The sequence below is a fragment of the Prunus persica genome, chromosome G6 (assembly GCF_000346465.2).
Source record: "Prunus persica cultivar Lovell chromosome G6, Prunus_persica_NCBIv2, whole genome shotgun sequence".
NCBI classification, from domain to species: Eukaryota; Viridiplantae; Streptophyta; class Magnoliopsida; order Rosales; family Rosaceae; genus Prunus; species Prunus persica.
Window position 1 is genome coordinate 4,424,106 of NC_034014.1, and position 20,866 is coordinate 4,444,971.

A 20,866-nucleotide genomic window follows, 5' to 3' on the forward strand; every position below is an offset into this window, starting at 1 on the left:
AACTGCCCACAAAAACTGCAAAAAAAAAAAAAAAATTCTGGAATGAAACCAACAACAACGGCAACTGGTAGACCAAGAGAGTACCACCTCAAAGGTTTTGCCTATGCACTTCAGGTGAGCAAATGTCCATTGATGTTGAAGTTAAATTGCATTTGTTTACAATGACTGACCTTTTATTCCTCAAACCAGATTTGGGCGTATGAGGTCTTTCCAGCGTTGGCTGCACTACATTTGGTGGTGCACGAAGATAATGCGTACATCCCTCGTTTACTACATTGGAGGAGCAATAGTTCGCCGCGTTTTTATGAGCTAATGAGCCAAGTATTCGAGAACCGTGAGGTTAGTTCAGTTTTTAATGATAATGTTAGGGATATGAAAATATAATTACTTTACTGATATGTATATTGTATGTGTAAATTGCAGGTTGATGTGCAGCTTATCCGGCCATCTGTAATGGACAAGCAGCAGCCGTATTGGACTTGGGGTGACAGTGCTGATGACACTGAAGAACTTGTTGACTTGTTGGGCGATGACGCTGAACAAAAAACCGGCACTTCTGCCTCTGTAGAAGAAGAAGATAAGGACATTGACGAAACTGCAAGCCTTCCGTCGTCTTCTAAGGCAAGCATTACATATTTTCGAAGATATACGTCATAATACAATAGGAAAATAACTGCTGTATTGTTGCAATATTTTTTGGCCCGCCTAGTAACACATGCATTATAACTTAATGCAGTGTACAGTCGCGTCCAGAGAGTTACGCACTTTGAAGCGTGACTTTGAAAGGACAAAGGATGAATTGGCCAAAGTTGCCCTATCAAATCGAGCGCTTCGTGACAGAGTGCATCAGTTGGAAGACAAGGTACGGAAGGAGTCAATGAAAGCTGAAAAAGAGTTCGAAAAAAATAAAAAGTGTGTGGAGGATTTGTGCAACACCGTGGCTTCAATGGAGCATTATTTTAAGTTGGAGATAGAGCAGCTGAAAAAACAAAATGGTGGGGTGAATGAAGCTGGGGAAGGACATGAGGACCTCGGTAGTCCTCATATGAATGAAGGAGGCAACAATGACTTGTCGCCATTACATGCCTATGTTAGTCCGCCTACAGAACCGGCAGTAATGGAAACACAAGTCCCCAGTGATGGAGCCGAACCTTCCGCAGCCATGGTAGGTGAAGAGGCAAAAATGGCCGCTTCAGTTCCTCACTTAGAAGTGCATGAAGTAGCTGAGCAGGCAGAATCCGAGACGCTGCCTACCCTTGAAGATGTGGCCGGGTGTGACGAAATCTGCCAAAGAGTCATGAAGCTGTTAGAAGATTGGAAAATCACTAAGAGTATGCCATCGGGAGGTTCGATCAATCCTCCAAGTCTACCCACAGTTACTATGGCTGGTGTTGAAGAAGGTAGTTCGAGTGTTGAAAAAAAAGAAGTGGAAGGTAAAGGGTGTAGACATAAGCGCCCGGCGCAGACATTGTTGAGCCCATTTACTGATCCTTTGAGGAAGAAGAGGACGATGACTGTGTCGGCTGCGACTGCAACCCCGCCATGTTTTGATCCATCAAAACCCTTGCCCATTGAAGATGTGAAGGCAGTAATACAGTTTTGCAGTGCCTGGAAAAGCGATATCAGGTTACGATTCTTGACCTTTGAATTCCAATCTTCATCCTATTCTACTATGTAGTCATAGACTAATGAGAGAATGTAGAGTTTGGTTTAATATACATGTGTATTTTTGTCATCAACAAAGTCAAATTTATGAGATGACTACAAAAGTAACCGTTGCAAGTTTGCCTTTTGTAGTGCGGAGGTGCAGCTGGAATCATTTTCAGTAGGCGCTGATTTTTTCTACAGACTTGTCGATGAAACGGAATGGATGAGCTCAAGGGTAACGATACACAAAGCTCTACTTTATTACGATAATTCAATTGTTTTCTCACCTTTTTTAAGTGTACAGTTGTCACTACTACAAAAAAGCAAAAAGACGACGGTAAATCACCGTCGTGTATTTGGTTTTTCAATGGTCGTGGAATCCACCGTCATCTTTTCCCTCATAAACCACGACGCTAAATAACCGTCGTTGTTAAACAATACAACGTCATCAAAAAATACAAAACGACGTCTTTGTACTGCAAAAAGATCTAAAAAAAGCAATCGAGGATGATAATAGACGACCAATTCTCTAAAAAGACCGTCGTTAAAAAGGGAAAATATGACACATATTAAGAGAACAAGGCCGCAAGATAGACATACAACGACGACAATAAAAATACGCCGACGTTAAATATAATTTTCACGACAATAAAAAATATGACGTCTTTAAATACATTAGAAGACGACGTTATTGATACCTACTACGTCGCACATATAAACACAACCGTCGTACAATTAATTTTCCACTTCGATTTTTCGATAAAAGATGACGTGGAAATAGTTGTCAGTGTCATTATTTACGACGTATGTGTTTCTATAGTAGACGTTGAAAAACTAAACAACGTCAGTTACAAATATATGAGAGTCGTATTAAAAAATTTATACGTCCTATTTTCAGAAACAAACAACGACCATAAATATTAGACGTTGTTAAATACAACAACGTCGGAAAACAATAAAAACAGACGTGTTTAGTCTGCTAAAGTTCTACAACGTCTCTTATTTACAAAAAACCGTCGTGAAATAAATTTTCCACTTCGATTTTTCTAAAAAAGATGACGTGGAAATAGTTGTCAGTGTCATTATTTACGACGTATACATTTATATAGTCGACGTTGTATTTATATGTATTCATTACTCACGACGCACTTAATAATATAGACGACGTTGAACGTCTAAACAACGTCGGTTCCAAATAAATGAGAGCCGTATTACAGAACATATAGACGGCGTAGATTATGATGGGAGCCGTATTACAAATAACGTCGTTTAATTGTTATTAGACGGCGGTTATAATGAATTTCCGTCGGAATTAATTTCGTTCCTCTTCGTTTATAAAAGAACTTGCGACGTGGAAAATGTATGATGACGTCGTATTTTTTAACGTTCAGATTATATATCTCGTTTTTTAGACGTCGGTATTATGGGATTGGAGTCGTGTTATTTTGAATTACATGGCGGTTCTTTATCCTTCACCGACGTGATATCCTGAATAATTGCTTCACAATAGCGTCGTGGTTCTTCATTGTTACGTTGCTTTAAGACGTCGGTAAATATGCTGAATAACTGATTCACAATAACGTCGTGTTTTATTTGAACGTAGAAAGTGAAGAAATCACATTACAATATATTACAAAATTAATGTCATACACTGCCAATTACATAAGCATCATTCAATCCATATATCTTCACACCCATCTCGAATATTTTGACCGCCTAACTCACCTACCAGTTCATCAAATGTGTCAACATTTGGCATCCCTCTAGTAAATGGCTCACACTCAATTATCACATCACCTAATACTTCATCACCAATAACATCATTATATTCTCTACTAGGCATTGATAACACTACCGACCAACCACGATGCATCGGGTCGTCAACAAAAAATATTTGTTTGACTTGAGAAGCCAAAACAAATTGGTCATTCCTATGTCCAATTTTACTCAAATCTACAAGGGTAAATCCAAGTTCGTCGACTACAAGACCAGAACTATCTATCCAATCACACCTAAAGACTGGGATTGTAAACTTTTGGTAGTCAAGGTCCCAAATTTCTTGAATGACACCATAGAAACCCATATTTGAGAGAATTGGGTTTTTATCCTTGGCACTAGCAACTTGCATGGTATGTGCAAGTAAATAAACTCCACTATTTTGAGTTGTCCGCACATCATCTTGTGCCTTGATATTGAATTTAATACCTTTAATAAGATAGCTCCTATATAATGGCACTGACATGTTTGGACCAGCTGCTAGCCACCTTAAATTTTCTGATACGCCATGATTGTCTTCCTCAAGTTCACTTTGAACCTGCAAATTAATCATATCTTAATTCATCCTAACATATAAATAAGAAGAAAATTAAAAGAGAAATACGTTATTCAACAACATATACCTTGAAGCGTAGCCATTGAATGAAAGTGCTATTGTGCTTATCCTGCAGCCACTTTGAAGCGTAGCAAAGTTCAAAAATGCTTCCACCCCAAACTCATATGCCTTCGATCTTCTATCCGAGTGCATCCATGACTTATCCATCTCCGACACTATAACCTATTATCTATAATAAAGTGAAAATACAGGCAATGACCATCACTATAGCAGATTATACAATGATCTAATCGCAAGTAATAAACAACAGAGACGACGGGTTTTAATCAAAAACAGACGTATTTGGCATATATAGACGACGGATTTTCAACAGACGTCGTCTATTATACGTAATACAAACGACGGTTTATGAAAAAACCGTCGTGTATAAGTAATACAACGACGGTAGTTTAAAAACACCGTCGTGTAATCGTCGTCGTACGCCTTAAAATTCGTCGTGTCTCAGTTTATTTTCAAGAACACAAAACCCATTAAGAACACAACATATATATGAAACCAAGCAAGAAACCAACATATACATGAAACCAAGCATGAAAACAATAAATCCATTCCCAATTCAACATAACATAGGGTGATTAAAAGATACGACAAAATTAAATCCATTCCCAATTCAACATAACAGATAATGTAATCCATGAACCCATTAAACAGAAAATCCATGAACCCATACCTATAAGCATTGGTGCACTTTGCACCTTCTCCAGAGCGGAAAATGACAAGATCAAATAAAGGTGTCCTTTTGCTGGAAATCATTTGGAAGTTGGTGATGTGTCTTTTTGTGTTGATTTCCAGCAAAAGTACACCTTTATTTGATCTTGTCATGAACCCATTAAACAGAAAATCCATGAACCCATACCTATAAGCACATTATTAACAGATCGCAAAGCATATACCTAAAACCCTTTAACAAAACAACCTAATATCATTCAATGAATTTACAAGGGGAAGATAGGGTTTGTACTTACAGGTTGGACGAGCTCACAGATTCGACGAGCCTGGAGAGTGCAACTTTTAATTATAGCAGAAGTGAGAGAGCGAAATGTTATGTCGCGTGAAATCTGAAATTTTAGGTTTCAGGGATCGAAGTATAAGACTAAGAGCCAAATCTAAAAAAATTTAGGTCGCGCGAAAATTTTTAGAGCGCGCGCGTTATAAAACGTCGAAAGAAAAACCAAGGCGAAAGTTCTACAAGTACCGACGTAAATTTAATATTCCACGACGGAAATTTCATTTTTCGGATTAAGAACGTAAGGCCGTTCATTTTTCGGATTAATTTTAAATTTATTTTGAATTTTTTATATAACGACGACTGAAAAACCACGTCGGTGTTAAGAAATTAAAGACGTTGTAAATTATATAAACCGACTTACATATTAAAATAACGTCGTTTAAAGCGTAAACCATGTCGTATGTTTTACTGTACGACGTAAAATATGTATTCCACGACCCAACCACCGTCGTTAAAAATTAATACACTAAACCCATAAAATTAAATTATACAATTTAAAAAATTAAGTTTATAAAAGGTTTTATGGTTTTAAAGCCTAACATATAACATAGACTACCCAAAAATTATACTTTAAAAATAAACCCCAATAAATAACAACACTAATCTCTAAACCCTAGACTCTAAACCCTAAACCATTAAACTAGAAGTGATTTTATGACTCATCAAAACAATTTTGTTTTGGATGGTCATTTTAAATTTTTGTTATTCAAAATGAATTTTTTCAAGGTTTATGTGGAAGAAAATATATCAATGACTTCATAGGAGTTGACTTTTCAATTTTCTGATTTATTTTATATTTATTTTGAATATTTTGATATAAAAATAATAAAATATTCTTACCATACAACAAACCACGTCGGTGTTAAATAAATTGTAGACGTTGTAAATTGTAATAGACTACTAAGTCGTTAAAATGACGTCGTTAAAATGAGAAACCACGTCGGTGTTAAGAAATTAAAAACGTTGTAAATTATATAAACCGACTTACATATTAAAATGACGTCGTTTAAAGCGTAAACCATGTCGTATGTTTTACTGTACGACGTAAAATATGTATTCCACGACCCAACCACCGTCGTTAAAAATTAATACCCTAAACCCATAAAATTAAATTATACAATTTAAAAAATTAAGTTTATAAAAGGTTTTATGGTTTTAAAGCCTAACATATACCCTAGACTACCCAAAAATTATACTTTAAAAATAAACCCCAATAAATAACAACCCTAATCTCTAAACCCTAGACTCTAAACCCTAAACCATAAAACTAGAAGTGATTTTATGACTCATCAAAACAATTTTGTTTTGGATGGTCATTTTAAATTTTTGTTATTCAAAATGAATTTTTTCAAGGTTTATGTGGAAGAAAATATATCAATGACTTCATAGGAGTTGACTTTTCAATTTTCTGATTTATTTTATATTTATTTTGAATATTTTGATATAAAAATAATAAAATATTCTTACCATACAACAAACCACGTAGGTGTTAAATAAATTGTAGACGTTGTAAATTGTAATAGACTACTAAGTCGTTAAAATGACGTCGTTAAAATGAGAAACCATGGCGGCTATTTAACTATACGACGTAAAATATATATTTTACGACTTAACCGCAGTCGTTACATAAACGTCGTCGATTATACCCTGAACCCTTAAGAAATTGAAGATATTGTAAACCATTAACGACTCAATTGTTCAAAGAACGTCGTCTAACTATTTTTTTACGTCGTATTTGTTTAAAACACGCAACAACAAAATACGACGGTTATTGACTTTATTAGGTCGTTGGAAAAGTATTACACGTCGGTTAAGCAATTTGTATGTTTGTTTTTTTTTTAATTTAAGAAAACCTCAACAAATTTTTACATTACATATTATAGAGAAAATTGGTACATTATACATAAATATCAAGTGTTCAATAATTGCCCTGTTTAATAATTTGGAAAACAAACTCTGCCCATTCATTCCGGACTTCATCAATGGCTTCTTGGGGGTATGAAGCTTCCTGGTTTCCCTTGGCATACTGCATAAACAATGACTATTAGGGTTTATAAATAAAAAGAAATTCAATCACAGACGACGATATTTTTCATAACCGACGTAGTATATCCATTCAACGACGTTAATTTTACACGACCGTCGTTGATAATACAAAAAACGACGTGAAATGTATGAAGGTAATTTCTTCTTACCTTATTCTCAAACCCCAAGGAATGATCCATGATGATGTCCCTCATGAAGCGCATTACATAATACCCGCATTCGACATTGCTGGGTTGCTTTGGTGTGCCTGAGAGAGTTTTCCAAATTACATTTTTACGTCCTGCTCGGGCTATGTGGGTATTATATATTTTTAAAGCACTGTTCACGATGTTTTTGGCCTCTTCATCGACCACACGATTTCCTGGCAGAGGATCCAGAAAATAGACGGTTTCTCTCTTTGCTCTTACAATCAGCAAAATCCAATGACGGCTGCACAAAATTAATATAAAAACGACGGTTATTTACAAAAACGACGTATTATAGTATTTCACACGACGAAGTAAAGTAGCTAACGACGACATTATATATTTATCACGACGATAAATAAATACCGACGTGGTTAGTAGTTTCAAACGACTAAATAAAATAAAACACCGACGTGGTTAGTTTATAAGCTGTCATTTATTGAAAATCATAAAAACAAAATCCTAAGGAGACTAACCCTGGATTGTAAGGCATCATGAAAATCTGTTCACCGTCTGTCTTCTGAAGTCGAGCTGCTACCAGTCGTGATCTGGCAGTTATTGTGCCAGAGTTGGCACTAACTGTAGCAGGGTCGATAAAGCCAACCATACTGCACATATTGGCTTTTTTCAAAACATCGTGTAAGTACCTAAACAAATAAAATAATATAAACAAGTCAGCACACAAAACACGACGGTTATGTATAAAACAACGACGTATTATAATATTTCAAACGACGTACTGAAATAGATGAGGACGTTATAATATATTTATCACGACGGTTGTTAGTTAAGACGACGTGGTTAGTTAGTTACAGCCAATATATAAACCAACGAGTTATTATTTTAGAAGTACAAACCTCATATATACAGCCAATACAGTAGCTCCAATTTCTTCCATGCCTGCAAATTGTGTAATATCTTCAGGCAGGAGGAAGGTATCGCGCTCACCACCAAACACCTCCTTATCAATTGTAAATTGGACTGTCTTATCCTCAGGCAGGAGTGTCGTTTCCACAAAACGACAAAGGGTTTTTAAAGAAGATGGCGCCTCCATTTTTGAATAAGCACCAACTTCAATAACCTGTTTAAAGAAATAAAAAAAATGACGTGGTAATTCAATAAAGACGACGGTTTAAGGAATAAAACGTCGTTTTAAAAGTATTTAAACGACGGTGAAAAAATTGTCGTGGTAATTTAATAAAGACGACGGTTTTATGAATAAAGAGTCGTCTGAAACCTTTTAAACGACGGTGAAAAAACCGTCGTTTAAATATTTTATTACGTCTTAAAAAAATTCCGCCGTCTAAGTTGTAAACAAACGACGGATTAAATAAAAATATCGACGTCTGAAATTTTGAAAAACAAATAAAAAAGTTATGTTAACATACCTTGTCGTCATGCTTTTCTTCATCTTCTTTCTCCTTTTCTTCTTCCTTCTCTTCATCTCTTTTTTCTTCTTCCTTCTCTTCATATCTTTTTTCTTCTTCCTTCTCTTCATCTCTCTTTTCTTCTTCCTTCTCTTCATCTGGCTGATGTTTCCCCATTTTGGCAGTATCATCCTCCAAATGTAGGGATCTCACATCACCTCCAGAGCAGCTAGCTTTGTCAGACATTGGATTTTTGGGGCTTTGGCTAATTCTTGGTTTAAGCATGCTTGGATCAAAATTGGGAATTAATTGGGAAAGCTGACTCAGGAAATGCTCCCTCTCAGCCTCTACCAATTGTTTTGTCCTAGCCTCCATCCTTAAGGCCTCTTCCCTTGCCTTAGCCTCCATCTTTTTAGTCTCTTCTTGAAGGAGAACTCTTAAACTCTCCTTCAAACGGTCGTCAAAGCTCACCCTCTGTGGTTTGGGCAAATTGAAATATTGCCTTGGGGAAACACCAGCACCAACTCCCCTCACCCTGCCTGGATGCTCGGGGCCCAAAGCCATGGTCAGCACATCATTGCTGCCATCTACTCTGACTTTGCCTTCCGAGACTTGTTTCTGCAATTCATCCTAAAACAAAGATAAACAAAAAAACACACGACGGTTATTTATGTACAAACGACGTATTATATAATTTCACACGACGCAATAACATATAAAACGACGTTATTATAACTTATCACGACGGTAGTTATACCGACGTGGTTATTTATTTAAAACGACGAAATGAATAAACAACCGACGTCTTATGCTATAATTAAAGAAAACAGAGTAGTGATTCCTATTTAGACCGTTAACGACGTTTTTAACAAAGTTTCGACGTGGTAATATCATTCACACGACGAACAATATAACACACGACGTAATAAGAATAATTCACAGTTTAATAAAAATTTAAAACAGAGTGATAGTAGGCTTACAATTAATTTAGCTTTCTCTGCCACCTTTGGATCAGGGATGTTACCATGTTTGTCCTGTCTAGCTCTCTTCCATAAGGTAGATCGATCAATTTCTACCCCAGGCATGGTTTCCTCCAATTGATCCTCCAATCCAGCATATCCTTTTCGAGACAATCGATGATTGTACTCGAGTTTCTCCCTAATCTGTGCATGTTGAGAATGCACAGACTCAAAATCTTTGGATAGCCTTGAAGCTACAAAGGCATCCCATTGTGCTTTCTCTATGAATTTATATGTTTCAGGGGGTTGGCTTAATTTCTCCCTGTCATTGGTGTATGGAAGGATATAATGCCTCGTTAGTGTAGACTTGAAATCCTTCCATTTCTTCGAAGCAGAAGCTAAAACAGAGGTCTTGCCCCCTTGGCCTACGACAAAAGTCATGTCAACTGCTTCCCAAATCTGCTCCTTTATATCCTTGGGGATTTGGGACCATTTCTTGTCCACAAGTGGGATCCTGGAGCGTGCCAACACACCAATATACGACTGCATCTCAATATGTGCTTGGCCAACACCTTTCCCCCTTTTATTGTACTCAACAATTGGCCTCAGTTTCTGAAGCTTTCTCTTCACAACACGAGGCATTGTGCTCATACCTCGACCAGTCTTTGAATCATCAGAGATTGTTGTCTGGCTGGTTGGTTCTGTCTCAGCAGATGATGAAGCAAACTTCATCTTCTTCGAAGACTTCATCTCCTTCGAAGACTTGTCTTGAGGAGCTACCATTCCAAGCTTCTTGGAGCCAGAATCCTTAGTTTGTTGTTGAGAAACCATTTTAACAGACAAAACTGCAAGTGAAAATATTTCAGGAAAACATTAAGAACACAAACGACGGTATTAAAAAATACGACGTATGATATGATTTTAGACGACGCAATGAAATAATCTCAGATGTAATAAATGTTTAAAACCATTATTTATATAACGTCGTGGTATATATGTTCACACGACGTCAATAGTAATACACCGTCGTGGTAAACTATTATTTATATAACGTCGTGGTATTTATGTTCATACGACGTCAATAGTAATACACCGTCGTGGTATTAACATTCACACGACGTAAAACAATAAGATATTTTGTCGTCTATATTAGATACCAACCCTAGTTTCTTTTCTTTATATTTTATCAAATAAGGGAAAAACAAAAACCATTGTTCAGAGAAATCAAACCTGCAATTAAACAAGCATATAAAAAAAGACTATTATTTTAAAAACAACTTTGTCAATTTTCAGACGACGCTAGAACAACTTACGAACCGTCGTGGTCTACCGTCGTCTTATTTAGTTGAGGTAGTTGTCTTCAAAGTTGGAAACTTTCCCTCTTTGTCTGTATATTTTATCAAACTTGGAAAGAAGTAAAATGATTTTGGCCAGAAAAAAGGTAAAAAGATTTTTCAAACAAAAAACGTATGAGCATGCAAAACAGTAACCAAAATAGTGAAAATGAAAGCTTACCTTTTGCGTGCAATGAAAGCAAGAGGAAGATGATCGATGTTTAAGTTCAAGGACGACGAAGAAGACGAGAGGAAGACGATGAGAAACTCTGACAATGCTCTAACAAGGAAAAGAGACGAAAAGGTTTCTCTGGAGATTGAAATTTTTAATCGGGTTTGGAAACAGTGCATGTGTAAGTCCAAAAGTTGCTTACATATAAAACCATTTCAAAAAAATAATACGGCGGTTACATTTAACTACGTCGTTTTTAACTAACACGACGCAATATTTTTAGTTCGACGTGGAATCATTTCATTTAACGTCGTTAGGTTTAATATAACAGACGTGGATTTTAATTTTTAAATTATGAATAGAATTTTTTTTTTCCCGTGACCTTTCAGTTTATTTTTCAATTACAGTGCGTTATAAATAGAGTTTTTTTTCCGGAGGAAATTTAAAACGAAGGAAATTAATATTCTGCAATATGTAAAGTTTCTTTTTTGGATGACAGATTTAAATAAAATAAGAATATAAAAACAACTAATGTGTAAGTCAAGTAGACGAAAAGTTGCTTACATATAAAACCATTTCAAAAAAATAATACGGCGTGGAGTTCTGTAATGTACGTCAGTAATACCGACGTTGATTTTACAATTTAAACGGCGGTTTTTTGGTAAGGACCGCCGTTGGTTTTAAAAATTTATTCTATAAATTTGTCGCTTTCATTCATTTTCGCGGTTTACATTTAGGGTTCCAAGTTCTTTCTCTCTCAGAGACACTGTCTCTCACATCTCAAAGACAATAATTTGGAGGTCTTTCTCAAAGAGAAATTGAGCTTACATTTAGGCTAGTTGACAAGAAGAAGCTTGTCAACTAGCCTTCTCACTTCCTTGATCAAGCCTGATAGGACACTTAGTGCTTCTGAATACTCCTTGCTTTCCATCAAAAGAGATGCAAGCCTGGCCTCCACTCGCTGTCGAAGGAAAGTTCGCTTCTCAGGGAAATCTGAAGATCAGATGTGCCTGATCCTCTGCTTGATTTTTTTGACTAAGAAGATCCGTCAGATTTGTGATAGCCTCTTCCTTTACGTAGAGCTTCAGAAGAAGAAGATGGGTTTCAAGAATGCGATAGAGAATAGAAATGGCTTCAGATGGCCTCTAAAGCATGAGCAATCGAATCAGTAGTTGCTGGGAGATATGATGAAGACATTGTCAATGCTTTGAACTATACAAGTCCTGCAGAAAGATAAAGGACCAAACTGTTAAAGAAACTGAAACAACGGCGGTTTTCTGTTCTACCGTCGTCTTTTCTCGTCGTCTATATAAAGGTAAGATGGTGGTATATTTATAATTACCGACGTAGATTATTTTGTTAAACGTCGTTAAGTGTACTACAACCGACGTGGATTTTATTTTTAAATTATAAATAGAGTGTTTTTTTCCCGAATTCTTTCAGTTTTAGTTTTCAATTACAAAGCGTGATAAATAGATTTTTCTTTCCCGAGGAAATTTCAAATGAGGGAAATTAATGTTCTAGAATTTGTAAACTAACACGACGCAATATTACTAACCCGAGGAAATTATAAATAGATTTTGCTTTCCCGAAGAAATTTTAAATTAATTCAGTTTGAAACAACGACGGGTTTTTGTTATGACGTCGTTTTTAACTAAAACGACGCAATATTTGTTTTGCGACGTGGAATATTTTCATTTAACGTCGTTAGTTTTAATATAACCGACGTGGATTTGAATTTTTAAATTATGAATAGAATTTTTTTTCCCGTGACCTTTCAGTTTATTTTTCAATTACAGTGCGTTATAAATAGAGTTTTTTTTCCGGAGAAAATTTAAAATGAAGGAAATTAATGTTCTGGAATATGTAAAGTTTCTTTTTTGGATGACAGATTTAAATAAAATAAGAATATAAAAACAACGACTGTTTTTGTATTACTGTCGTCGTTTTTCGTCGTCTTAAGTAAGACTAAGACGACGTAATATATTTGTTTAGCGACGTTGATTTGTTTTTTAAACGTCGTTAGGTATAATATAACCGTTGTTGAAAATTGTCTCTCTGATTGCAAATTTGCAACGACGTTAGGTATAATATTTGTAGATACACAAACGCACACACATCATCAACTTCCAAAAAATTGTCTCTCTGATTGCAAATCTGTGGAACAGAGTTCCATCTGGTAAGATTTCGTAACCCTTGGGATCTCAGAAAAATCTGATTATGTCGGCGGTTTTCTGATTATGTCGGCGGTTTTCTATATAAACCGTCGTGGTTATTTCAATTCTTGTCATTAAGTAGATCTACCGACGTAGGATAAGAAAATCAAAGAAAAAAACGACGTATAAAATGAATAAATACGACGTTGAATTTTATAGTACGATTTAAAGATAACGTCGTAGAACTATACGAGAATGACGTCGATATATTTATATTTTTCGTCGTTGTACATTAATTTAATACGGCGATATTTTGTATTTTAAAGCCTTGGATTTGTTTGTAATTATACGGCGTCTTATACGAAAACCTCGTCGTGTTATTTTATGAGTAAACACGGCGGCTTTTATTGAAATCGTCGTCTTTACTTTCTACGTCGGTCGATTCATAACTTCTGCCGTTCTTTGTTGGTTTTGATTTTACACTGCCGAAATCTGTTTCAAATAGACGTCGGTTGTTTAATTAGGTACGTCGTTGTTTTTGAACAGCCATTTGAATCTCCATTTTTAGTTGTCTAAGGTGGTATTACACGACGGTGTTTTTAGAACCGTCGTCTTTTTAAAAACCACGACGGTTTTCACCTAGACCGTCGTTGTTTTCTGGTCGTCTTTTTCACTTTTTGTAGTAGTGTGTATGAAATTGTGCTAATATTATGTGTCAACTTTCAGCACCTGGACATGGCAACCTTTCTTATTCGGAAAAGGCAACTCTCTCATCCGTTAGTTTTTGGAACTGACTGGACAACGGCAGATTGTTGCTTGCAGGTAAACATGTAACCATGTTACATTCACTGCTTCATTTGCTGTCGGTTGTGATTTTCTAATATGCCTTCATTTAAATTTCTGCAGCAATTTCTAGAGCCGTTCAAACCGACTGCCAGGACACGTGGATCGAAGAAGGCAGCTGCTTCAAACACCGTTGACCTTCCACCCAGCAAGCTGAAGAATATACATCACTTTGTGCGTGGTACGTGGCAACACGGGTATGCCCAAGCTTGGACAAAAGTCCGGAAGGTCTATTTGCCATATAATCTGAAAGGGTCTCACTGAGTTGCAATCGAAATTGATTTCGTCAGACATACTGCAACTTTGTATGACTCCTATGTTGATTTTACCAAACGTTCAAAGCTGGTTACACTTCTGCACCCTATTAGCGATACGCTGGCACGAGTGCTATATGATATGCACTTTTATGATGATTCTGAGGTTGACGAGGTGAAGCAAAAGGGGCTGACGATGTCGATGTATACGCCATTCTCAGTGTGCAGCATTGCAGATGTGCCACAACAACGAGATGAGTAAGCTTTGTGAATTTAGTGCAGTTTATCCAAATTTTACATAACTGCCCCCTCTAATTTCCCAACTTATTGGCCTCACAGTGCGTCTTGCGGAATGTTGACCGTCAAATTCATCGAGCATCTCAGTGCTGGGATTGAAGTAGATAAAGTTGACCCTTTGAAGATCAAATATTACTGACTGAAGCTTGCAATTGTGGGTTTAAGGGGGGAGGCATATTTATGAGGTAAATGTCTTCTGTCATCTGAAGTCTTTCCAGTCATTCAACTCAAAATTTGTCGCCTAATACTGTGGAATGGCAGAACAAGTGTTAGGAGGCCATACATAAATAGCCACAAGTTGTCATACATGTATATCAAAAGTGTGAAGTTGAAACCTACATACGACAAGGGAAGAAGGAAGCTTTGTCCCATACAGGTGAATCGTGGAGTAAACATGTTTATGCCACCATACCAAATTGACTGCCCCCTTGAATTGCACTTGACGCTACCACAATAGTAGGGGTGGACCTTGGCCAGGGTCTGCGGGAATGGATATTAAAAAGTACATAAAGGTTGAGAAGGTTCCTGGTGGCCAGTTGGAAGATTCAGTGGTTCTCAAACGAGTAATGATTAACAAAGATGTTATTGCACCTGGAAAAATGAGAAGAAAGATTTTCAACCCACGCATCATTCTTCTTGATTGTCCTCTGGAATATAAGAAAGGCGAGAACCAAACAAATGCTGAGTTTCTTAAAGAAGAAGATTGGGGAGTCCTGCTAAAATTGGAAGAAGAATACATCGAGAGGCTATGTGTGCAAATATTGAAGTTTAAACCAGATGTGGTTATCACATCAAAGGGGCTTAGTGACTTGGCATGCCATTATTTTAGCAAGGCCGGCGTCAATGCAATCAGGAGGTTGCGGAAAACAGATAATAACCGAATTGCCAAGGCTTGTGGGGCTGTAATTGTTAACAGACCAGATGAATTGCAAGAGTCTGATGTTGGTACAGGCGCTGGGATATTTGAGGTTAAGAAAATTGGTGATGAGTTTTTTGCATTCATTGTTCATTGCAAAGAGCCTAAAGCATGTACTGTACTCTTCAGATGACAGTAGTAAAGATATTTTAAATGAAGTGGAAAGGAATTTGCAGGTATAATGGTTTGACTTCTTTGTCCCCATTACGTAGAATAAATATACTATGCTGAAATTTGTTATTTACTCCCTTATATCTGGTCATAGGATGCCATGTCTGTAGCAAGAAACATCCTCAAGAATCCGAAACTTGTTCCTGCTGGTGGTGCTACAGAGTGAACTGTATCTGCTACATTGAAGCAAAAGAGTTCATCTATATAAGGTATAGAAAAGGTAAAAGCTCCTTTCCTCATCCAAAAGTTTGGTATTTCTTGTGTAAAACTCGTCGAAGAATAACTCCTTGTGGAAGTAGAAATCTAAATTCTATGAATAAACTGGCTGTCACTTCACTTCACATGCTCCTTGACATACTTAAGATTAACAATTAGTTGTGGTTTCACTTTACATGCATTTTAATGGAGTTTTATGGCTACACGTGTTTTGATGGTAAAACAGTGGGCGTATGAAGCTGCTGCTATAGCTTTTGAGGCTATACCACGTACTTTGGCTCAGAATTGCGGGGTGAATGTGATTAGAACAATGACGGCGCTGCAGGCAAAGGTTTAAATCTGTTTTGTATGGCTTTGTTCTATTTTTTTTTTATGATTTGTCATTTCTATATACGTTCTGATGCATCATTATCTTTTGTGGTCACAATATGATGCATCATTGATATCCTAACCACAATTTTTTTTTCATAGCATGCAAATGGTGAAAATGCATGGATTGGCATTGATGGTAACACTGGTGTGATAACTGATGTGAAAGAGAAAAAGGTAGGTGGATATCTTTTTGGCTTACTATTGTTGCTCTCTTTTATTTCCTTCACTATCTCAATATTCACATTTGTTGGGTGATTGATATTTTCTGAAAGCTCTGAAATAGGACTTTTAATGTAGTATTGTTCTCAAATGTATCCATTATATGTCCCTTTATTGATATGGCATAAGCGTCAATATTCTGGTTGATATTGTCGATTTGCTTCAGTAGTAGTTATAGTTTACAGCTTCTCCCAATATATTTCGACAGCACTCATGTGAGGGGAAGTGCTGTTGTCGTGGTTATTACTAAAGTGAACGCCATTGCTTATATTTGAGCATCCATGGAGTCTTGAATCTGAAATTTCTTTTGTTGGTAAGGCTGTTAATTTATAGCAATTATGATGTCAGATATGGGATGCATACAACGTGAAGGCCCAGACTTTTAAAACGGCCATAGAAGCTGCTTGCCTACTTCTCAGAATCGATGACATTGTGAGTGGGATCAAGAAGAAGCAGCCTCCTGGTGCCAAAGCTGCTTCGAAGCCTCAAGTTGAGACAGAAGGCCATGCAGATAATGAGCAAATAATTCCGGAGTGATTATCGAAAGCACGTGGTTTTCTCAGTTTGAATGAAGTTTTGCTTTAAAGAAGAAAAAAATGAGCATTATAAGTTTGATGAGGATATTTTGTAGGTTTGTAATGTCACCTTCACTTGGTAGTATGTGTTTTGTCCCTCTTCTTTCTTTCTCAATCCACGAGGGGTGGGAAAGAAGAGAAGTCTTCTTATTGGAGAATGGTAATGTTAGTTTTACATGTCATCTGTGTATCGAACACAATTTATTTGTTGAACTTCGTGGATTGGCACAATGGAGCTTATTTCTACCATTCTTCTGAATGATTGTTAACAGTCAATTTATTTTGAGCCTGTGGGAGAAGGCTAGGGTTGCATACAAGCATGGGACGCCTCTTGAAGGAGGCAAAATTGTTGATTCTGAGCCTGTGGATTTATTTTCCAGTGCTCATAATATTCCAAAGGCTCAAGCTCAGGCTCATCATCATCTTCATGATGAAGATTCTAATCACAACCACTCCCAGATGAAACAAGATGAACTTAATAGAAGGGAATAGTAATATAAGGGCAATACGATAGGAATTTTATCATTACATCGAATGTCGCAATATGGCCACAATAAATATACAATACGAAGGCAATATTAGGGCAATATAAGCACAATAGGAAGGCAATATTAAGGCAATATACATACAATACATACACATTACAAACAACATTTCACACATGCCAAAGAAATTGCCACCGAACCTTAACAATACTCTCTATCCGGCGAAGGGAAAATGAAGGCAACAAAAGATCCATGTACTCGGGTGAGATGAACTGAAGTAGCATTCACCGTTACTACAGGTCCATCAAAAGATCCATGTCTTTGTCCTTTCTTCTCGCTGCATGCACGAGGCTATGATTAGCCATTCCATCAGAACCCATATTCAGTACCTGCCAGACACCAGCTACATCAATTTCACTCCAATTGTGGTCTGGTGAGATGACCGAAGCATAATCTCGGAACATTTCGAAGCCGTTGTTGAAACATTCAACCATTTCATGGTTATATTCTTCAGATTGTGTGAATGTTTCGAGGGCATTTTTCTTTCTGTCTTCCAATTTCAACTTCAAGGACTCTAACTCTTTGCTCTGACTTTTTGCTTTAAGAGCTTGCTTCACCTCTCCAGCGTATGCATTGTTCAACTTGTTGGCCAAGTTTCCCATAACTTGGCCATGAATATCGCACTTACTCTCCCACCAATCCGTTGCCTTTGACATATATTGGAGGTGGTGCTTGACGGCAGAGATATTGTCAAGCGGATCATGACTCTCAGCCTCACTTCCAGATGAAGTGGGATCATGATTGGGAGTCCGAGGTGGAGATGGGAATGGCACATGCCACGGCTGGTCCCCCGGGTAACTCACATGCTCGTTAGGAGGGCGTACATCCGACATGTTGAAGTATTACTGGGGACAATTCACAGCTGTTGCCTGCAACAAAATAAATATAGGTACATTCAGTCTCCAGTTGTAAACGACTATATGGTTAGCTTGAGTGGAGAATATTTGCCTTTCAGTAAGACTAATTACCTTTCCCGTTAAGAAGGTGCCTCTGTTGCAGTTCTATATAGGAAGGTTCAGTTATATGTACGAACTGATATGAAGTAAATTGGGTATTGTGTTGGTGCATTCAATTGATGGGATTGCAAACTACACCATTAACTCCTTGGCTGTAAGTTACAGCAGTACAACATGACATTAACAACAATAAAATTGGCTTCCAAACGACAAAAAACCAAACCTGAATGGGAGATAGGAAATTGTGGATTGGAACCCAAAATAGGACTATGTAAGTAAGCATTTATTGTGAATTTCAGAACACAAAATTGGAAAATAGGAAAATAGCAAAACACGAAAATTGGAAATTTGGAAAAGTGAAAACTTAAAACTTGGATATGGGAAATAAGGAAACTTGGAAAATTGGAAATTGAAGAAATGGAAAATTGGAAAATCGGAAATATGAAAAAATGGAAAGTTGGAAAATTGGAAAATTGGAAAAAGGAAATAAGGAAAAATTGGAAACAGGAAACTAGGCAATAGGATCAAATGACAGTTGGAAAATTCGAAAATTGGAAAAAGGAAATAAGGAAAAATTGGAAACATGAAAGTAGGCAATATGATCAAATGACAGTTGGAAAATTGGAAAAAGGAAAAAAGGACACTTGGAAAATAGGAAATTTGGAAATTGTAAATTGGAAAAGAAAGCAACTTGGAAAATTTGAAAATTTGAAATTGGACAAAAGGAAACTTGGAAAATAGGAAAATAGGAAAATAGGAAATAGGAAATAAAGGAAACTCTGAAAACATGAAAATTCGAAAATTCGAAATAGTAAATAAGAAAAAAGGACACTTGGAAAATAGGCAAATAAGCAAATTGGGACATTGAAAATTGAAAAATTGGAAAAATGGAATATTGGATAACTGGATAAATGAAAAATAGGAAATAAGGCAACTTGGAAAATAGCAAAATTGGAAATTGAACAAAAGGACAGTTACCAAAATGAAAAATTTGAAATTGGAAAAAAAGGAAACTTAGAAAATAGTCGAATTGGAAATAAAAACATTGGATAATTGGACAAAAACTTAAATTTTGAAAAATGGAAATAGGAAACAGGGACACATGGAAAATCAGAAAACTGGAAACGAATTGAAATTGTGGAAATGGGAAATAAAACAATTACCATATTGGACAATTTTAATTACTGTCTGAATTAGGCAAAGTAGGCAACTTTTTTTAAGTACATAATGGGGGGAAATGGGAACATTGAAAAATTGGAAAACTGGAAATAGAACAAAAGGAAACTTAGGAAATTGCACAATAGGAAAATAGGGAATAGGAAAAAATAATGAAAAATTGAAAAATTGGATGACACATGGAAAATAGGAAAATATGAAAAATGGCAAAATGGAAACGAATTGAGATTGCTGAAATGAGAAGTAAGACAATAACCATTATTGGTCAATTCGAATGAGTTGGTGAATTAGGCAAATAGGCAACTCCCTTATTTCAAATACATAATGGAAAAATGACCAAGTTCGGAACGTCCAACATACAAATATATTACAAAAAGGCATAAAGTCAACCTGGGTAATAACTCCCGCCCATACTATCCCGCCCAATACTATCCCGCCTAACACTCCCGCCAATCCCTCCCGCCAATTACTCCCCCTAATCCCTCCCGCCAATAACTCTCTGACTTACTGGTTTGGTCATTAAAACCTGCCTATATTAATCAACCCAGCTGTTTGGCTCAGAAAACTTCCATCACATTAACTGCTGCTTACAGCCATTACCTTCCCCACTGATTTCACTCACATCGCATTTAGTCCCCTGTTGTTCCAATGAAGTTGTAGACCAGGCAACAATAAATATCAAAGACCATGGACCATAACCTCACACCAAACCCAACGCTTTCAATTACTGAAGGAGGGGAGACTGAAACAGAAGCCAAGTCACCGAATTCACTCCCTGCAGACTTGGTCCATGGCATACAGCAATGTCGAGGCAATACCATGTTTTGGAAAAATCTTCATGCAGACATAGTTTCAAAAATTGTGGAGGGCCAAGCTAGATGGGGTGTCATAAAAAACCGCACAATTCGCTCTCGTTATCATGCGCGCATGCATCTCCTATATATAAAGAGAATGAAAGAAAAAATTGAAATTGCCCCTGCCACTGCAATTATGGTATTCAAGGAATCAGAAGCAATGGCCAAGTTGAAGCAAGAACAAGTGGAAAGGGGATTCGAACTA

General features: G+C 36.7%; 1 pseudogene; it reads left to right on the forward strand.

The window, feature by feature from the left end:
- Nucleotides 15,094-17,092, forward strand: LOC109949478 (annotated as a pseudogene).